The sequence below is a fragment of the Camellia sinensis genome, chromosome 7 (genome assembly GCF_055761805.1).
Source record: "Camellia sinensis isolate YWXY chromosome 7, ASM5576180v1, whole genome shotgun sequence".
Taxonomy (NCBI): domain Eukaryota; kingdom Viridiplantae; phylum Streptophyta; class Magnoliopsida; order Ericales; family Theaceae; genus Camellia; species Camellia sinensis.
In genome coordinates, this window is record NC_138967.1 from 188,461,380 (window position 1) to 188,481,030 (window position 19,651).

The following is a 19,651-nucleotide window of genomic DNA, read 5'->3' on the forward strand; positions in this document are numbered from 1 at the left end:
TTACTTTTCAACCTATCTTTTATCATCATTCAACTCTTGTCCATCTTTTGAACCTTACAAGTCAAGCAAACATTAACGTAGTAATGGGCAACAAATAAACAAAAATACTCAACAACAGAATTGCGTATCTTTTATCATCATCCAACTCTTGTACATCTTTTTCGACAAAAGTTTAAGTTTTCACTTATTTGCAACATAGATTAAAATTTGGAAACACATGGTTTAGGGATAGTATTCAAAAGTTAGGGTGAAACAACTAACTATTTGGACTATACAAATACAACGTAAACAAGGAGAGGTAAAAAAGAATGAGAAAATTCACCAAACACAACCATCGTAAATAGAAGAAACAACCAAGCTATCATCAAAGGTTACGAATTATAGTAAACAACCAAAGCTCAAATTCTTCTTCCACTGTGGGTGAAAAAAATACAATGTTCCTTAAGAGCAAATATGGTTTAGGTATATTGCTAGCATCATTAGAACTCCTCTCTACTTGAATCAGCTCATTTTTACTAGAAGCAAACTTACTTTTGTTATAGAAGGAAACTTACAAAAGTGTGATGTTTGCAAGGGTTTGGTCTCATAAGCAAAAGATATTTAATCCTCCCTCTTAGACAAGCAATAGTGGAGAGTGAAGAAGACCAAAACACAAAATCCAACAAAGTAGAAAGTGGTGAAGAAGAGAAAGAGAAAAGTTGGAGTGCTTCTTGTTGAAATCAACAGAATCTATGGAGTGGTGAAGTCTTATGATCCTCAAAAAAAGAAACATGTGATAAGATGTACTATTTCCATCCTTTTTAAAAGAAAATTTAATTTTAAATACTCATAGCTAGTCATGCTTTGGAGATGGTTTTCATTAATCAAACTATAATTGTATCTCATATAATTTCATTGGCTAAGGGGATCTTCTAACCCCATGAGATATAAGGATAATTGTTTTATACCTATTCTCTTGGATTGTGAGAGTTTTACTTTCTTTATAGACTAGGTAGCTTGCGTCTTAAAGCATCTCATTTAACTTTATGTAATATATATATATATATATATATATATTAATACAAAATTTCTTTACTTACTGAAAAAAGAAGTTTTCTCTGATCAATTTTGTGTTAAAGCTATTTTTTTCACTTATTTGCAACTTAGCTTAAATTTTGAAGACACATGTTGTAGCAAGTGTATTGAAAAAAGTTCGGGTGAAAAAACTAACTATTTGGTTTTCAACAAACTTACTTGTATTGAAGCTATTTTGGTCTTTGCAAAAGAAGAAAATCTCATTGGTCATAAAGAAACGAAGTAGAATAAGGACACTATACAAGTAGAACATAAAGAGACATTTATGAACATGAAACAGTGCACCTAGATAATTAAACGTCATTACTATAAATCAAAGGAAATAGATTACTAAAATAATAATAGTAAAGACAACAATACAATTAAAGATCATGAGAACAAACAAGAAAGTAAACTGAATAGAGAGCTAAAAAAGAATGACAGAGCTCACGAGACACAACCATGATAAGGAGAAGAAACAACCAAGCTAGCATAAAAAGTTAGGCATTATAGTAAATAACTAAGGATTAAGGCTTAGTTGCACCAAGATCCTATTAACTTTACAAGTCTAACGACTAAATTTTTTTCTTTTACAAATACTAATTGTGAAAAGAAACATATGCGTTTCATCTATGTAATAAACCCTTTTTGAAATTGATAATTGAATATTGATAAGATTAGCACAAAGGCATATGTAAAAGAACCTAGCTTTTGAAAGAGAAGTGTCAAAACCAAGGCAAGTATTACATGCTTATGTTGTTTACTATTTAATAATGCTTTTAATGTGACAAATAGAAATAAATCATATTATATATTTATGTTCCTTGAATAGAAACAAGAAAGGGAAAATGTTTTTGTTTCCTTGGATGTAATTAATTGTGATGGGGGCAAAGATATAGGGCAAATGGATTGCACCTTTGATTCAGCTCTACCAAATTTTGGGTACCCAAAAAAGAGAGATGTTATATTTATGAAGGAATTTCAAAGAAATTGGATACTTGGGAAAGGTGTAAATGCCTCCTTCATAAGCTTCAGGCAACTCAAAGATAAGCAACTGTATATCTAATATATGTACATATATTCTGAGGCAATTGAGAACGGAGAAAATATTGAATTGGAACTTAAAAAAAACAATTGAGCAATCAAGGATTTCAATAATTGTGTGTCGAAAGACTATGCTTCGTGAAGTTGGTGTCTTGATGAACTTGTAAAAATCCTTGACCAGAAGAAAAAATTTGGGCATGTCATTGTTCCCGTCTTCTATGGCATAGAACCCTCCCAATTTCGGAACAAGATAGGAAGTTTAGCAGAAGCATTTGCAAGGCAAGAAGATGGATTGAAAGTGGAGAGGCGGAACCAAGCACTTATAGAAGTTGTGGATTTGGGAGGGATGGTCTTACAAAATGATGATGATCGGTAATTTTCACTAAAACCCCTTCTTGGGCATGCCTTTGTGTTCCAAATCTCATAAACTTGGATGTTTGTTACATGTTTTTGTTAGTTTTCTAAGATGATACTAAAAATTATAACTAAATGAATGGATGAACAGTGTCTTTAACCAAGTCTCGCAAAACCTGTGACAAAGATTGAAACTACAGAAGGAATTATGCAAATAGCTTAGTGGTTTATACCTGACCTGTTTTGGTGTAGGTTATGGCACACTTTACTCTGCAAATATTCCTAACATAACCTATAACTAACACCTCCTCATGAGAATTTGTAAAGTATATTATGAAGACTATGATGTCCAACCTATATATTGGAAATAACATACACAGTTGCAAAACAATGCGAACTTGGTTTGGTTTGGTCATGCTGTTGATATTACAATCAATAGAACTAATATAACATAACTGAATTGGGAATATATGTGCATAATATAAGTCTAGTTTCAGTAGATGTACAGCAGATATTTGCAATCATATGCAATGATCCACTGTTTACATCATGACATAAACTTAGAGTATACAAAAAATGTAAGGGTGTTTTTTTATGAGACAACTCTTATGGGAAGCTTCCTGTTTAGAGGAGGAAACAAAATAAAGAGAATGATCAAATATGAGAAGACTAAATGGAATATCTTGTTAATTTTAGAGGCAATGCGATATTGATGGCATGAACCTAATTGTAGTTGCGATGGTGCAAAAATTAAAGACCATGATTCTGTAATGCATTTTCATTGAATTCTACAGATCATCTATGTTTCAACTCAACACATGCTCACTGTACTTTGTTTTCTGTTCTATTTTGAATCTGTAGGTTTGATTCACAGTTTATCCAGAAAATTGTTCAAAACATTGGGAATAAATTGAATCTAACAAAACAGAGTGTTGCCCCCTATCCAATTGGTATACATTATGAAGTGAAGAACATTAACTTATGGTTACAAGATGGCTCAACTGATGTTGGCGTATTTCTGATCTATGGGATGGGTCAAATAGGGAGGACAACCATTGCCAAACCTGTTTACAACCTAAAGTTTGACAAATTCGAAAGTTGCAGTTTTCTTGAAAATATCAGAGAAAATTTAGAGCAACCCAACGGTTTGATTCGTTTACAAAATAAAATTTCTTGAGTTATGCTAGGGATCCCAAACAAACATGTGTATGGTCCCACATGTGAGAGGTTTGGTAAAATATTTGGTAATTTATATAGGATCTCTAGCATTTTCCAAATTTCTTTCAGATATATTAATTGAAAGCCTCTACATCAAAAACAAAAAAAAAACTCTAAATGTAGAACAAAAATCATAACCCATTTACTCGTTTCCCATAAATCAAACTCAAACAGGGAAATAGAAGAAGGAAGAGAGAGAGAGAGAGAGAGAGAGAGAGAGAGAGAGAGAGAAACCTGAATCAAATTCAATGGGTGTCAAATGGTGTACCGGCCGGTGGCGGTTCGGGGGTTCTGAGCAACGGTGGCCGATGGTTAGTCGACGAGAGGAGATTGATTTTGTCGACGAGAGTGAGAGTGAGAGTGAGAGACTAGAGTGTTTCTTTGGTGTATTCAATGCATACAAAGAAATAAAAAAAATAAAATGAAACATAGCCTGAAAATATATACGAGGTACTATTTAATATTCCCACCAAAATTTTTTGGTTTTATTGGCAACAAAATCAATTTAGTCACTAAAAGTAACCTTTGCCTACCAAAATTTTTGTAGCCAAAGATAAAAGTAAAATAATGTTAATTATTTGGCGACTAAACTATTTTAGTAGCCAAATATTTTTATACGACGACTAAAAACTTTTTTTTGTTGTTGAAAATAAATATTTACTGACAAAAGATTGGTCACCAAACATTAATACCAAACATTTTGCAAGATTTTTACCGACTATATATTTTTAGTAGGCAAAAACGAGTTTACAGCGACGAAAAAAAAATTAGTAGCCAAAAAACAAAACTAACGCCGACTAAAATGTTCATTAGTCGCCTATTACGATAGTTTTTAGAGACTAATTGTTTTTTAGTCGCCAATAAGTAATTTACAGTGACTAAAAAAATTTAGTAGCTAATATTTGAACCAATGCCTACCAATACCAATTTTAGTCGCCAAAGGTATGAGTTTTGGTGACTAAATTAATTTTAGTGGCCAAAATTGGTCGCCAAAAGTGCGAATTGTTGTAGTGCACCCTCGTGCCACTGAAATCTTCACCGTCTTTGAAGGCACCCTCGAGGTCGGCTTCGTTACTTCCAACCTTGAAAACCATTTTATTAGTAAAGTTCTTCAGAAAGGTGATGTGTTTGTGTTCCCAATAGGACTCATTCATTATGAAAGGAATGTTGGGCATGGAAGTGCTATCGCGATTGCTGGGTTAAGCAGCCAGAACCCTGGTGTTATCACGGTGGCTAACGCTGTTTTTTGATCAAAACCAATGATTTATGGCGATGTTCTTGCCAAGACATTTCAAGTTAATATGACGGTGGTTGACGCAATTCAGGGAGAGATGTAGGTGATGAAAGGAGTGGGAAGAGGATGAAATTTCATTAAAAGTACTTTGTTTGTGATTTTCACGTGTCCATTAGGGTTTGTCTTTTTACATTCATGGTATGGTGAAGAGATTCATTATGTTTTTGTGTGTGATAGAATAAGTTTGGAGGCACACTATTTTTAATCATATTTTTAATTGCGTATTCATAACAGGAGTGAAACTTACACAATTATGCAATGTTGCTTCAATTATGAGTAGACGGTAGAAAATATGATAAAAAATGATGTGTTTTGAGCAAGATTGTTATTAATAACAAAATTTGTATTTCCATTTATTTGTTGTAAGAGCTCGCAATTAACTTATTGGATATTGCATTTGTATATTTTCATGATTCATGTTCCTTTCTCTCTTTTCATATATTTTTTTTGGGGTGAAAGTTTAGAAAATAATTTGCATACAAAAACTTCACATTACTCTAAATGAACTTATAATATTAATAGACAATCCATAATTAAACCAAATGCATGAATCACAAGGACACAATAATCTCATTAGTAGAAATGTAATTTTTGATATTTTTGTCATTCAAACATAGTTTCCAAACAAATAATGTGATTAGATTTGGAATGATGTTTTTGTTCATTCAAATTTTTTTTTTTTCTCTTCAGAGTAATGCTGTGATGATTAAATTTTTATACCAAATTGACTTACCAATCAGACGTGGCACCTTTCACTAAATTATTATTTGTTGGTAATAATAGAAGATGAGAACCCATTGTTGTCAACTTTTAAATTGTTCAATTTCTATGCCATTATCCAAACAAAAATGCTATATACTTTAGAAAATATGTATTTAGAATAGTTCTCAAAATTTTCGGCTCCACAATTTTGATAAAAAAAAATGAGTGGTGGGTCCTTCTTGTAATTGAATTTTGTTTTTTTAGTCAAACTTATAATTGATGAATTTTGAAAAAAGTAGTATCATAGTTTGCCTTCATATGGAATAATTATTGCCTTGAGTTTCAAGTTTTGACAAAGTAATATGCCTTTGAAAAATTTGTTGAGAAATTTAATTCTAACATTACATTCAAGAAATTGTTGAATTTTAGTTGCAAGGATATATAATTAATGAAATTATTTTATGAAAATAATAATTTATTATTTTAAAGAATAATTTCTTTTTTTTTACTCATTGGCACAAGATCACTGTCGAACTATTAATGGAAAAATCACCAACGTTGGAAAAGTTAGTGGAAGTAGCTAGTGTGACCTCCGACGAGGAGTGACAGTAGTGGTAGTGATATGGACAGATCGGTAGATTAGGTGGACAGATAGCTGACATGTGGATACATAGGTAGACAAATAGGTGACACATAGGTTAAAATAATATGATCTTTTAGATTATTATTGTTTTTATGGCCCTAAAAACTTAAAGCTTGGAGTTGTTGCCCCCAAAGTTTCAAAATTAAATTTATGGCCCAGTGCCCTATACCTTTCATATTTTCAATTTAAATTTGAACACTTATTACTTGAAAATTTGATGAGTTTATATACATTACAAAAATTTAAGTTATTCAAACTCAACTCAATTAGACTGAAAACATAAATAACACTTATTACTTGATAATTTGATGAGTTTATATACATTATAAAAATTTAAGTTATTCAAACACAACTCAATTAGACTAATAAATAAGCCAAACTTAAATATATTTACTAAAAACTTACTAAATCATCCAATGAAATTTTAAGCAACTTATTAACCAGCTTAACTCAGGTGGTTCACTGAACACATCGACATAAGTGCTTCTTCAGTGTGCATTGATCAATGTATTTTAGGTGATAGGCATTCAAAAATTCATAAGCACCAATGCGAGGGATAAATTTTGTCTCAAGGATATAGTGTCAAATGATAGCCTTAATCATTCATCCATTTTCCTATTCTACAATATATTTTCTGCAAGTTATACAATTTCAATTTTTCCAGTTTCATTGTACCAAATAGATTGTTGATGATATAGCTATATATATCCAATGTTGCGTTTGAACTTAGAGTTCTTTATGTGTCCTTAATTTTAAATTTTACTTGCTCATCTAAAATCAGATTCGAGTCTCCTAGCTTTCTTTTGGGCTGCACTCATAGATATATCGAAAAAAATCATTACACAAAACAAACAAACAAAAATGATTTCAACAACCCCACCTCAAATTGGAAATTTTTGCCAACGATATTGGGTGTGCAAAGCACTATTATCGATTTAAGTCATATTAATTGATTCACATTTTTTCAAGGACATGACACTAATAATATAACCAAACCAAACCAAGCCTAGCCTTGGCATTTTTTTTTATTTACTCTTTGAAATTGTTATAGTTTGCTTCGCTTTTTCTTAGTGGTTGCTCATTTACCATTTTTTCTTTTCCTACACCATAATATACAGCATATTAGTTATTTTTGTTACTCTTGAAATTGTTATAGATTGCCTCACTTTTTTCTCAATGGTAGCTCATTTAACATTTTTTTTTTTACAAAAAAATGGTTTGTAGAGGATGCATAATTTTGGTTCACGAAAGTTCGTGGTGGCTGGGATAGAAGCAGTGGGGTGTTGTCCCTCACAGAGGAATCAGAACAAACTAGTGAAGAATGCAATGAAGAAGCTAATTACTGGTCAGTTAAGTACAATGAAGGCCTTAAGTCAATGTTGCAAGGACTCAAATCGGAGCTCAATGACATGTGATGGGTCGTTGAACACACCAAAATTAAATACTAAACTATACCAAATTCTATCAGAATAATGGCAAGTCCAGGTATCGATCCACAGGGACTATTGTGAAATTAAACTAATTTAATTGTCAAATTCCTAAATTAATTTTGATAAAAAGATTGGTTGTTTATAACCTAATTTAATAACGAATAAATTAAACTAATGAATTAAATTATCAATAATAAATGAAATTGGGTTTACTGAATTAGGAAAAAATCCTAGGGTAGAGAATTCACCACTAACCACATAATTAGGTTTTTCAATTGAAATCAATTATGCTATGGTTTGAACGGATTAATGCTTCGCAACTACAAGCTCAAAGCATTTAACAAGAAGATCATCACATTCAATGTACGAGCACGAACCATCTCAAGTAATACGAACCGTTCACTCTAAACTAAGGTAGTGATACGACTCGTTCCTCGTAGTATGGTTCGTCCCATACCTTGCATGTGAAGGAAAAGAAAACAATTGTATGGATAACATTTAACAATCACAGAAAGTCAAATATTCAAAAGAATAATGAAAATTATATAAAACAAACTTCTAAATCACCATACAAATGTTCAAACCTTTACATAATTAAAAATCAAAAAGAAAACTAAATAATTACATGGCTAGGGTTTCATCAAAACCCTAGAAAAAGGAGACTAGCCACTCATGGAGGAGTGAAAGGAGGTAGATGGAGAAGAAACCACCATGGGAGACATCCTTGAAGCTTTTTGTTTCTCTTCCCTTCAAAACCCTAGCCTCATTCTTTTGGTCAAAACAACTTCCGAACCCCAATCCAGCCTTTTACTTGCCTTTTTAAAAATGGAACCAACCCAACTCATGAAAGATGAAATTGGTTTGATAATTGACCATGTCTGTGATTTAATAAACTATTTTAGTAGGCTAAAACAATTATATTTGGAAAGAGAATTGGATTTTTTTGTAGTAGAATGTAATATTTGCGAGAAAAATTATAATGATTATGTGTTTGATTTGACATTTTAACTGTGTTTGGGAAGTTGTAGGGTAGGCTATTTTAACCTCAAGTTTGAAAAAAGCCCTGTAACCTTTACTATAGCTGAACCATTGATTTATATTAAAATATATATATATATATATATATATATGTAGCTCGACAGCCTACAGTCAGTGGCACTGACAGCCTACCACTATCACTTGGCAGACTGTTCCACCGGTAGTAAATGACACTTTCACCCCTTTACACCAATTTTGAAAAAAGTGAAATTCCGAACAAATTTGTCATTTCAACCTCAAACATCATTTCAAACACATTTTTCAATACAACAACTCAAATAAAAATTCATCCCATCTTTCCAAACACAAAAACTAAAATAGCCAAAAAGCCTAAAAAATAGTCACTTCCCAAACACCCACTTTGTTTTATTGGTTATTTTATTCTATTTTGTCTTTTAGTGCTATTTTAGTCCAAAAAAGCCAAAAAAAAACCTATTGCCAAACACCCCCATGACCCATGAATCTTGCACAGTAAAATGGATTCTCCTTTCTCACAAAGAAGTTTTTGCTCATCTCAAATCTTCAACTGATGAAAAAATTACTAGAGGTAAACAAAAAGGGAGATTGTTTTATAAAATACAATTTTAATTTTCAGAGTTTGCTTTTTGAATTTTTTTTTTTTAAAGTTTGGCTTCTCTTAAATTGTCATCTTAAAATATTCAAAAAGCTCATTATTTTCATATGATTCACTTTTTTGGGATGGAAATGATTTTTAAAAATTCAAAAATATCTTTTTTTTTTTGGTATTTTATAGTGTTATGAAACTAGTTTCCAATTGTTAGTTAAAAAAAAAAAAATCTGAAAACTAAACCAATCATTCACTTTCCTCCTCTCCACAAATCCAAAAGCCAATTGGTAACTTACTCTTTTTGGAATTCTTCTCCAATTATTGCAATTAACCACAATATTTTGTCAAATATTCAGGTTTTACTGAGGTTAAATCAGCTTGTTGTGGGTTGGGGAACCTGAGAGCCCAAGTTCCATGCGTGCCCGTTGCCAAGTACTGCTCCAACAGAAGTGATCATGTCTTCTGGGATCTCTACCATCCCACTGAAGCAGCAGCTCACCTCTTTGTCAACGCCGTTTTTGACGGTTCGCAACAGTTTGCAATGCCTATGAATGTGAACCAGCTAATCACTGCATAAACCGTGGTGTAAACAAGTGTTAGGGCTGTCCTTGATTCCCTTAAACATAGAAAGGAATACAAAATACATAGAACAGAGGGGATAAAGAAGATGGGATTGTTAACCAATTACCTGAATCAATAATATGTGCATGCATTAGTACAAATCAACTGCTTTACGCTCTATTTGTTTCTTCGAAAATAAGTTTTTCTGAAAAACATTTTCCGCATTTTCTAGGTTTTGGTATGACAAAAAAGATTAAACTGCAAATTATTGAGAAATATCACCACCACCCTAAGTTCTATTTGCCTCCAACTGTTCAATTTTCACAAACTAATCAATCATGGAAATTATGGAGAAATATCATTGTAATACACATTCTTGCATTAGAATGAGAAAAGTTCAAAAATTGTTTGATTCAGATTTAACTATAGAAATCAGATACCGAAGGAGAAAAATGGCTTGTGTTGGCAGAAATTACCCATTTGTTTACCTTCGGTTTTAGTAGTACTTCAATATTGATACCAAAATAAGTTTACTTGTGTGAATGGTTCTGAAAAACTCAAGAAATTTACGGTAGCATTTCGTGATGCCATTGATGAGCAGGAGAAGAAAGAAGACAGATTTGATGCTCACATGAATCTAAGAAGGAAAGATATCTTGGAAAAAGAGGTTCAGATCGCCATTACAAGCATCAAATGATAACATTTTGTCGATTGCATCCTGCATTTGGTTTACACACGCGCACAATGATTCATGTGAAAGGTGACATGGAAATTTCTGAGTTTATTCTAACTACAAAACTAGTTTCAGAAGAAAAAAGAAAGTACCTTGTATTGTCGATCTTGAGCTGATATTTTATCATTGCACAGTCGGTCAACATGATTATTATTTCCAATAGCATTCAGTAAAGACGCTGCTCTCTTTATAACTTCCTCTGGGACACCTGTATGAACCATTTTATCAGAAATATCAGATTACCGGAGACATTGGAAAATAAAGCCTCTAGTAAAACCTCCGCAATTTGTCATGGAAATGAATGCATGAATTTAAACCTATGACAAATCATGGGAATTACAGAATGTTTAATGAGTGAATATTTACTAAAAGATTAAAAAATATGGGCGGAGTATGAAACCCTTGTTTTGCATTTGCCTAGCAATAATAAGGAAGCTTAAGAAAAACACATACACACACAAAAATTATTGTGAAATGCCTAGCATATTTTTTGAAAATCAGCTATTGTTTGAAACATACCAGCAAGTAGTGCACAATGCAGCCCTGCAAGGTATGAACTGAAGTATGTGAATTCCAATTTTCTTAATAATATCCATCAGAATTCCTAACAAACACAGACACTATTTACTCACCATAGCTAAGAAGTGCATGTCCAGGAACAAGCCTGCAAGACCAAATTAAAAAATCCGAGTGGGGTTTCATAAAAGGTAAATTTCTATTGGAAACTAAATCCGACAGATGATGTGTAACTATAACTGCATAAAGAGATGGTAGAATTTGTCTAAAAGTGTATGAAATTTTCCTTAAGAATACTACATGATATTAAAAATAACTTACCTATATAGAAATACAATATCTTCAATATTTGTACCATCGTCAGGTCGTAGGACACTCATGGTGTAATACTTAATGTTATCAGACTGCAAATAATATATATATATATATATATAGATGTGTCACCCAGTTGAAATAGTTAATACTTAAAGTTTTAAAAAATGCAATGTCTTGTTTATACCTCTTGTATGCAACTATCATTAAATATCTCAGTCAAGTGAGTGCAAACCAAAACCTGCAAATTAGTAGAGCATATCCTATCACAAGTTGCCTATCAAAACAAATGTGACTAGCAAACCTAGAGGTGGCCTCCAGGAATGCACTCTTAGTATGAATTTGCATTTATTAGAAACTCTGGTTGGATAGCAATTGAGAGCATCAAATCTTTGGAGGATCATAGCAAGTGATAAAATGATTTATAGTTCCACCAAGGAGACCAATGCCATCTGAAATGAATTTTAACAACAGCGTATGATAGCTAAAAAGTTACATTTATTGCATGACATATCAAAAGGATGGAAATTATTCTTGGTAAAACCAACCTTCTGTTAGAGTGCCTTTACCAAATTCGTCCAACAAGCATAAAGATCGTGAAGTCGCATGCCTATGAAAGTTCTCAGAATCAATATCTATAAATGACTAAGTTGTATACCCTATGGTTCCAGCACCCTTTCAAATCCATAGCAAGGAAATAACAAGGGCCAACAAAACAACACCCAATTAGCACACAAGGGCCAACAACCAACAAAAAATAAAATCAGTGGACTAATCACCAGAACCAAACACCAAGGATGCAAGGGGTAGATTCAATGCCATGTCCATTATTAGTAGGTTAAGAGAAAACTGTGTAACTATACCTTAGCATCATTCCAACTTGATGTAGATCAATCATAAATGTTGACTATTCAGCATTCATAAATTTGCTTCCCATGGCACAAAATATCCTATTTTTTGGAATTCTGGTAAGTTCTCTTAGTAAAATATGCAAAAATGCAGTACCAAAAAAATTAATGATACCAAAAGGCCAGGGATATAAATATCGAACCTGTCAGTCAAACCCACAGTAGCAGCATTTGCAGGTACAAAACTTCCAATGTGGGAAAGGAAAACAATTAAAGCTACCTGGAAAATAAAAAAAATAAAAATAAAATTATCTTTCAAGATGTGTCAAATAAATATTTCTATTTATCAAAGATTAGTGCATTTATACAGAACATAAATGCAACATTATTATTAAAACTTTGACACAAAGAGGAAGGTGAAACACTTACACTTATAGTTGTCAAATAAAACTATTGAAGAAATAATAAAATAGACAATATAATTAACTTAAAGCAGATATTATATAGTGTTAGAATACTTATTTTTGTTTTTTTGTTCTCTTGTTAATATTTACTTAAATTGAGGGTACGATGGCCATATTGCTATGTTAAGGTTTGTATATATATTTGACTGATGTAAAGTTGAGACACAATGATTATTCAATATATATAAAATATCTCTTTCTTCTTCTTCTTCTTCTTCCTCCAAAATTCCAACCCTAAATTCCTTCATTTTACATTCTAACTTGGTATCAGAGCAATCTATTCTTCATCAGAAAGGTTTCTACAGACTCTGGAGATCGATCTGAGGTGATCGAGACGTGCTGATGTCATCAGCCGTACGATGACGTCAGCATGACGTAAGCACTGTATGAAGGGGTCATTCACCGCTAGACTCAAAATTGCCTCCTGAGATTTATGGTGATTTTTTTGGAATTTTTTAATCATCCCTGATGTGAGTTTTCAATTTTTGAAAGTATTTCATGTTTTTTGGGGCTGTTTTTCAAATCTGCTCTTGGGACTGCTTTTTGCTGTTTTTTCTTGCTGGAATCTCTACCCTAGGAGCCGAAAATACCAACCCTAGGGGTCCTTGATCTTAATTTGTGGTTTTGCTACTGTTGGGTTGATGTTTTGTTCGATTATTGCCTATTTTTGGTCCAGCAGCACTGTTTTCTTCATTTCTACGTATTGAAAGTTCCTATATAAGGGCTGAAATCCTTCTAGCAAGGGATATTTGCTCTCTATTTATTGATTTCTGCTGTTAAGTTGGTGTGTTGGTCTAATTTGGGTCCAAATTTGGTTGGCAAACCTATGTTCTCCTCACTTTTGCCTATTTTTGCTGTGAATTTTTGTTTTTTGAGCTAGTTTTGTGTCTATATTGGTGATTGTTGGTGCTGGTTGTTGTGGGTATTGGTTGTTGCAAGTATTTTGCCCCTTTCATGCTTGTGTTGAGAATTTTGTGTGATTGATCATTATACTTGAGATTGAGGTTAAGGCTATAACTATGGGTAAGGATGATGACATGCCTAAATCTATCACTACCAAGAAATTGAATGGTGCCAATAATTTGGCTTGTTCCCATGCCGTCAAAATTTTCTTACATGGTAAGAAGAAGTCTCGCTTCATTAGCGAAGTCCCTCCTCCTACTAATGATACAGCTTATGATGATTGGTGTAATGAGGATTCCTGTGTTATGGGTTGGATTTGGCATAGTCTGGAACCACATGTTGCAACTACTGTGGAATTTTGTGATACCTCTAAGGACATTTGAGACTCCCTTGCTGAGTCTTTTTCAAATCAAAGTAATGTCTCTTGGGTCTATGAGTTATATGAACAGATTTTTGCTATACGTCAATCTGGCCGGTCTCTATAGCGATCCCGGTTCTTTCTCCTTTGGTTGTAGTATCTGGACTTAGTTCCGTGGATTCCGGTTGTTGTTTTGAACTTGTTTCTGTCCTTCAATTCTTTAAATTTGAGTTATAGAATGTTTTGGACTTGTTCGTTCCAGGTTGGGTGTGATTGGGAGCAGGTGCTTGCTGCCCAGGTTTTTAGTCCTTCGCTCGAGCGAGAGGTTTGTCGCTCGAGCTAGCGTGGAGTTTTGTGTCTGGTGGGTCGAGCCAGGGTGGATTCGCTTGAGCGAGCGTTGCGTCTGGAACTAGGACCTGAACACTGGAATTCTTGGCTCGAGCGAGCTTGTCTTCGCTTGAGCAAGGCTATCGTATTTCAGTAGGCAGCAGCGGGGAAAAAGATCATTTTTCTCCCTCTTTCATTCTTGAAACCCTAGCAGCCGAGAGTCTCTCTCTCTAAACTTATTATCTCTCTAAATTTCATCTCCTTCTAGTATGAATCCATCCTAGGTCCTTTGTTAAAAAGGTAGAGGGTGTCGAGGGCTTCGTCTTAATCGGAAAAATTGTGAATTTGGAACACTTTGATTTCGGGTCATCATCTCCTTTTGAGTTCTCCTTTGAGGTATGGATTCTCCTTGTTCTTTTTCAATACTACGTCTATAGATAGACATGTGGTAATTTTTGTATTGCATGAAAATCATTTTATTTTGGATTTTGGTATAAATTCATGAGGTTGAACTTTGGGTTAGTTGTTGGATTTAGATCTATTATCATTAGATGTGTTTTGGGGCTAATTGGGTGTTAATTAGCATGTTGTTGTTGTAAGGAGAGGAAACCCTAATATTTATTTGGTTTAATAACTCAATAGAGGGGTTTTGATCATTGGGTAAATACTTGGGTATTTTGGGTTTTGAATGAAGCCATTGTTGTTTGTTGTAGATGATTAAACCTTTTTATCCATATTGGGAGAAGGGGAGGGAAATCCTATTTTAGTGATTATAATTTAATTTGTATAATTAAATTGGAATGGCTTGGAGATGAATGTAGTAGATTAAAATGAGCTTTGGCTTATTTGTCCTTGGATTTGATTTTGTGAAAAACAAAAGGAATAAAACCGGTTTTGAAAAATAAAGAGAGTTGGTTTTGTGAAATGGGAAAGATACTTTGAAATGAGTATGAATGTTGGATTGTTGTATCTTATACTACTATGTTAGTATTAGTGATAAGTTGATGATCTCATGATATTTGAGTTTGTTAATAGATGTACAATATACATGCATGTAGAGGTTCTGTCCTTGGTCATCGGTGGAGGATGACATGGTTGTGTTGAATTGTTGTGTATACATTACACCTATGTGTTTATCTACTTCAACTTGTTGTTAGATTCTTGTTGGTTATGTATATGCATTATACATGTTGGATATGCCTTGTTGCATGGTTGTTGTTGGCGTTCTATGCCGCGCTTATAATCAAAGGTACCGTTACCTTGCAGCTAGCGCCTGGAGAACTGTATGCGCTAATAATAGAAGGCACCATACCCTTCCAGCTAGCGCCTGGTAAACTGGTATTTTGGCTTACTACGCACATAGCTAGTAGAGCGAAGTTGGTTGTAGTTATTTCAGTATATCTTTGGCTTACTAAGCGCATAGCTAGTTGAGCAAAGTGGAATTGTTGTTGTTTAGTTGTAACTGAAAATATCATAGCTTTGATTGGTTCCAGTTCGGAGAACCGAGTTACACCATTGATTGATTGTATACATGTGGGTGGGTTGTAAATTTATATTTTTACAAGGTTATGCATGTATAGGTATGATAGTAGTGGAAATGAACCAAAATGTCTTTTTTTGTCTTTTGGGAAGTGTGAAGGAGGATGAATGTTTTAACGATAAACATGATTTGAAAAGGTACATCTGTGTATGTATAGGAAGTGAAAGAGAGTATCGGGCTTAGTGAGAATATTTTCCTAAGTAATTATTAATGTTATGAAAGAATGGGAATGGGGATTAATGAAAGGAATAAGGAAAGATGAATCGCTTATAGCGTTGAATGAAACGGTTGTTTTCAAGAAAAGTTTATATATATATATTTTGTATAAACTGTCATATTACTATTCTAGTACGAGAATGAGTGTGCATGATCATAGCTATCTGTAAGTTGTTATTGTTGAGGATCATGTTGAGATCCCTACTGGACTTTATGTTCATCCCACGTTGTTGAATCTTTTTCAGGTGTTTAGCAGGTTATGCTACAGGATTTGGATCTTCTTATTTGTTGGCCACGGGGCCTCTTTGTTGTTGGCGGAACACCATATGTGTAAAAGGGTTACACCCCTTCATTTGTTTACTTAAAGGTTGTAAGCCCAAGGGCAATTTATTGAGTATGTTCATGTAACATTTACTTTGCATACGAATGAGAGTATTTATATTCATTTCTACGGATTGAATGTATGAGTTTATTTCCGCATGTTATCTCTGAAATTGAATTAAGTTAATGAATTTGGTAATGGCTTCGAGTAATAAAAAGTGGGGTGTGACAACTTGGTATCAGAGCTGCCGGGTTTGAATACCTTGAGCTCGTGGGAAGTGGTTTTTACCACAGTGGGTTTACTACGTGTAGTGAGGACGTTGCATATAGATACCATGAGAATTAGGACTTATGTGTTGAATTTATGTGAGCATGGGATTCAGTCTCCTGGATAGTATTCATAGCCGGTGAACTTGCTTTGAGGTCCTTTTGGAAACACGCCTGATCAACGTGGTTTCTGATAGGAATTCCTTGAGAGTTCCGGGATGAGTGGCTATCTTTGTGGACTTGATTCGATTATGTGTTTACATGTTTAGATGATAATATGCAGTAGAGATGTAAATTTTGAGACTAAGTGTGTCTTGTGACTTAACAGTAGTGGAGTGTGCCTCGGAGAAGGCTATAGTGTTTTGCGCTAAGTGTAATTTACTTTGTGCTTTATAGGATGTCTACACGAGGGAGTAGAGGACGGTTGAGTAGTAGGAACGCCGGGAGAGGCATAGCGGTTCCTTTAGTACCTGTCGTTGCAGCATCGGCTGTCGGTGAGGATGTCGCACGTGAGATTGTGAGAGCAGTGCAAGACGCCCTAGCTCATACTGAGGGCGGCAGCAGGCATGCTCTCAAGCTTACTAAGGAGTTCTTTCGCTCCAGTCCACCTGAGTTTGTGGGGGAGGCTAAACCGCTGGAGGCAGAGAGTTGGTTGGAACAGATTACCAAGACTCTTGATATGCTCAGAGTCGAAGATGAGGAGTTGAGGGTTTCTTTGGCGACCTTTCAGTTGAAGAGTGATGCGAGTTATTGGTGGAAGAATGCTAAGAATAATGTGGGTAGCACGTGGGTTGCTTTTACCGAGGTCTTTTGGGCCAAGTATTTCCCTCCTTCTGCTCGGGAAAGGTTGAGGGATCAGTTTTTGGAGTTGCGTCAGGATGACACTCCTGTGGCACAGTTTGAGATGCGGTTTGATAGTTTGTCGAGGTTTGCTCCAGAGTTGGTGACAACAGAGGAGCGTCGTTGTTTTGAGTTCGAAAAGCGGTTGTGTTTTGTTATTCGGGAAAAGGTAGCTGGATCCTTGTGGAAGGATTACTATACTTTAGTTGAGGCAGCGGCCCATGTGGAGGCCTTGATTGCTAGTGATGATGGGGTTAAGGAGGAGACCATCTCGGTCAGTCATGTGGTTCCTAAGCGCTCTAGGCTCAGTAAGGGGTGGAGGCGGAAACATGCTCAGTCGGGAGCTGGTTTCTTTTCTTCGCCGGGGGTTTTGGATCCTTCTGTTGGGGTTTCCGGGGAGGTGCAGGTTTCATCCCAGTCTCAGAGTAGGGGGTCTGGTGGTTGTTTCGTTTGTGGCCAGCAGGGCCATGGTAGACGTTTTTGCCCTTTGCGTGTGAACTCTGCAAGTGTTTCAAAACCTAGTCAGACTCAGTCGTACCCGTCCAGTCAGGGGCGGTATCGATACCAGAAACGGGCAGGCCAGGCTTCAGGAGCCTCGCGAGGGGCGACTTATTAGTTAGCCCTACAGTGTTACCCTGGAGAGGGACTTTTTGTATGTTGGCCGGTGGTGTATCATGGTTATTGATTTTGTTGTGGACCGGTGTACTGTTGGATGCTGAGGCATCATGATTATGTATCGCATTTATATGCATCGTATTGTTTGTTTAATCCTCATGTATTGGGGAGTATGTATGGAATTTCGAACTCTCTATTTTATGTAGTGAGAAGTTGTTAATGGGGTCAATCATCCTAGTGTTGTTGCTTGCTTGGTACCTGTTTGTGGGTTTGTGTTTTGGGCCTTGCTAGTTAGCGAGTCCGTAGTGACCCCATCGGTTGTATATTAGTAGTGTTTGTGTTATGTTTGGTGATGAAATGTTGATTTTGGTTTGTGAGTGAATGCTGGCAGCATCCTTTAGAGGAAAGACAATTTGTGTTCTAGAATAACGAGAATGGCGTTGGCCAAAATTGTCCTTCGTGATTGAGTGATTCAATTTTAGGAGATCCGGTGAGATTCTAAAATTTGAGGTTTGTGTAAGAGAACTCCGTGTTGGGAGTTAGTGATTTAAGTGGTACATCAGTGGGTGGATTACTGAATGTGGTGTTATTGAGTTGTTTAGTCAGCTTGTTGGTATTGGGTTTTGGTTTGACTTTTGTCACCTTGAGGTTAGTCTCGTTGTTGTAGACTTTGTGTGCTGATTAGGGAGATTGGAACTAATTGAGCATGTTATGCTGTTGAATCTGATGATTGTTAGAATACATTAATTTATGTATTGATTGATTGTGTGTAGAACCTTTGTGTTTATATGCATTGCTTGTGTATGGGAGGAGATGGGGGATGTACTCCACGGTTTATGGGAAGATGGGGGATGTACCTCTAAACCGGTTAATGGTTAAAGGAAGATGGGGAGTGGATTCAGGGATACAGCTCTTATGCTCTTCCATTGTAGTAGTGATATAGCTCATATGCTTATCCTTGAAAGAATGATATAGTTTTTATACTTATCAGTTGATGTGATGATATAGCTAATATGCTTATCTATTGTGAAGTGAGAAATGTTTTATATGAGTTATTGTCTCATTTAAATTGTTGGTCGGATTTTGAACCATATTTATGATTTTAAATTGGTTAAGTAAAAGGAGGCGGAACGAAATTACAAAACCATGAATTTCTTATGCCTTATGTGTTGTCAGTACTGTTATGGTTTCTATTAACTATCATTATAGAAATGTTATGCTTTGTGTTGGTTTTGGTATCACTGTATGAGCGATGGTTGTTGCTAGTAGTATGTTGAAAAGATTTGGAAAACAAAATTTTTCCTAGTGTTTGGGCCACCTAAGGGTGTTGTTGAGAAATTGATTTAATTCAAGGGTTTTGAGAAATTCCAAATGAATCTTTTTGGTAAATAAACTGTGGATGATTTTTGTGTTTGGATAACACCGTATTTGTGAAAAATATTTACAAAACTGTTGAGTTTCGCATGGAAAATGAAGGATTTATTTT

The 19,651-nt window shown here is 34.8% G+C and overlaps 1 protein-coding gene and 1 pseudogene across 2 annotated transcripts in view; both read right to left on the reverse strand.

The window, feature by feature from the left end:
* The window catches only part of LOC114280988 (protein NLP6-like), an 89,114-nt gene that overhangs the window by 14,098 nt on the left and 55,365 nt on the right, over positions 1-19,651 (reverse strand). The gene's annotated exons all lie outside the window — the stretch shown is intronic.
* Positions 9,629-19,651, reverse strand: part of LOC114282148 (DNA mismatch repair protein MSH5-like) — a 49,423-nt pseudogene continuing 39,400 nt past the window's right edge.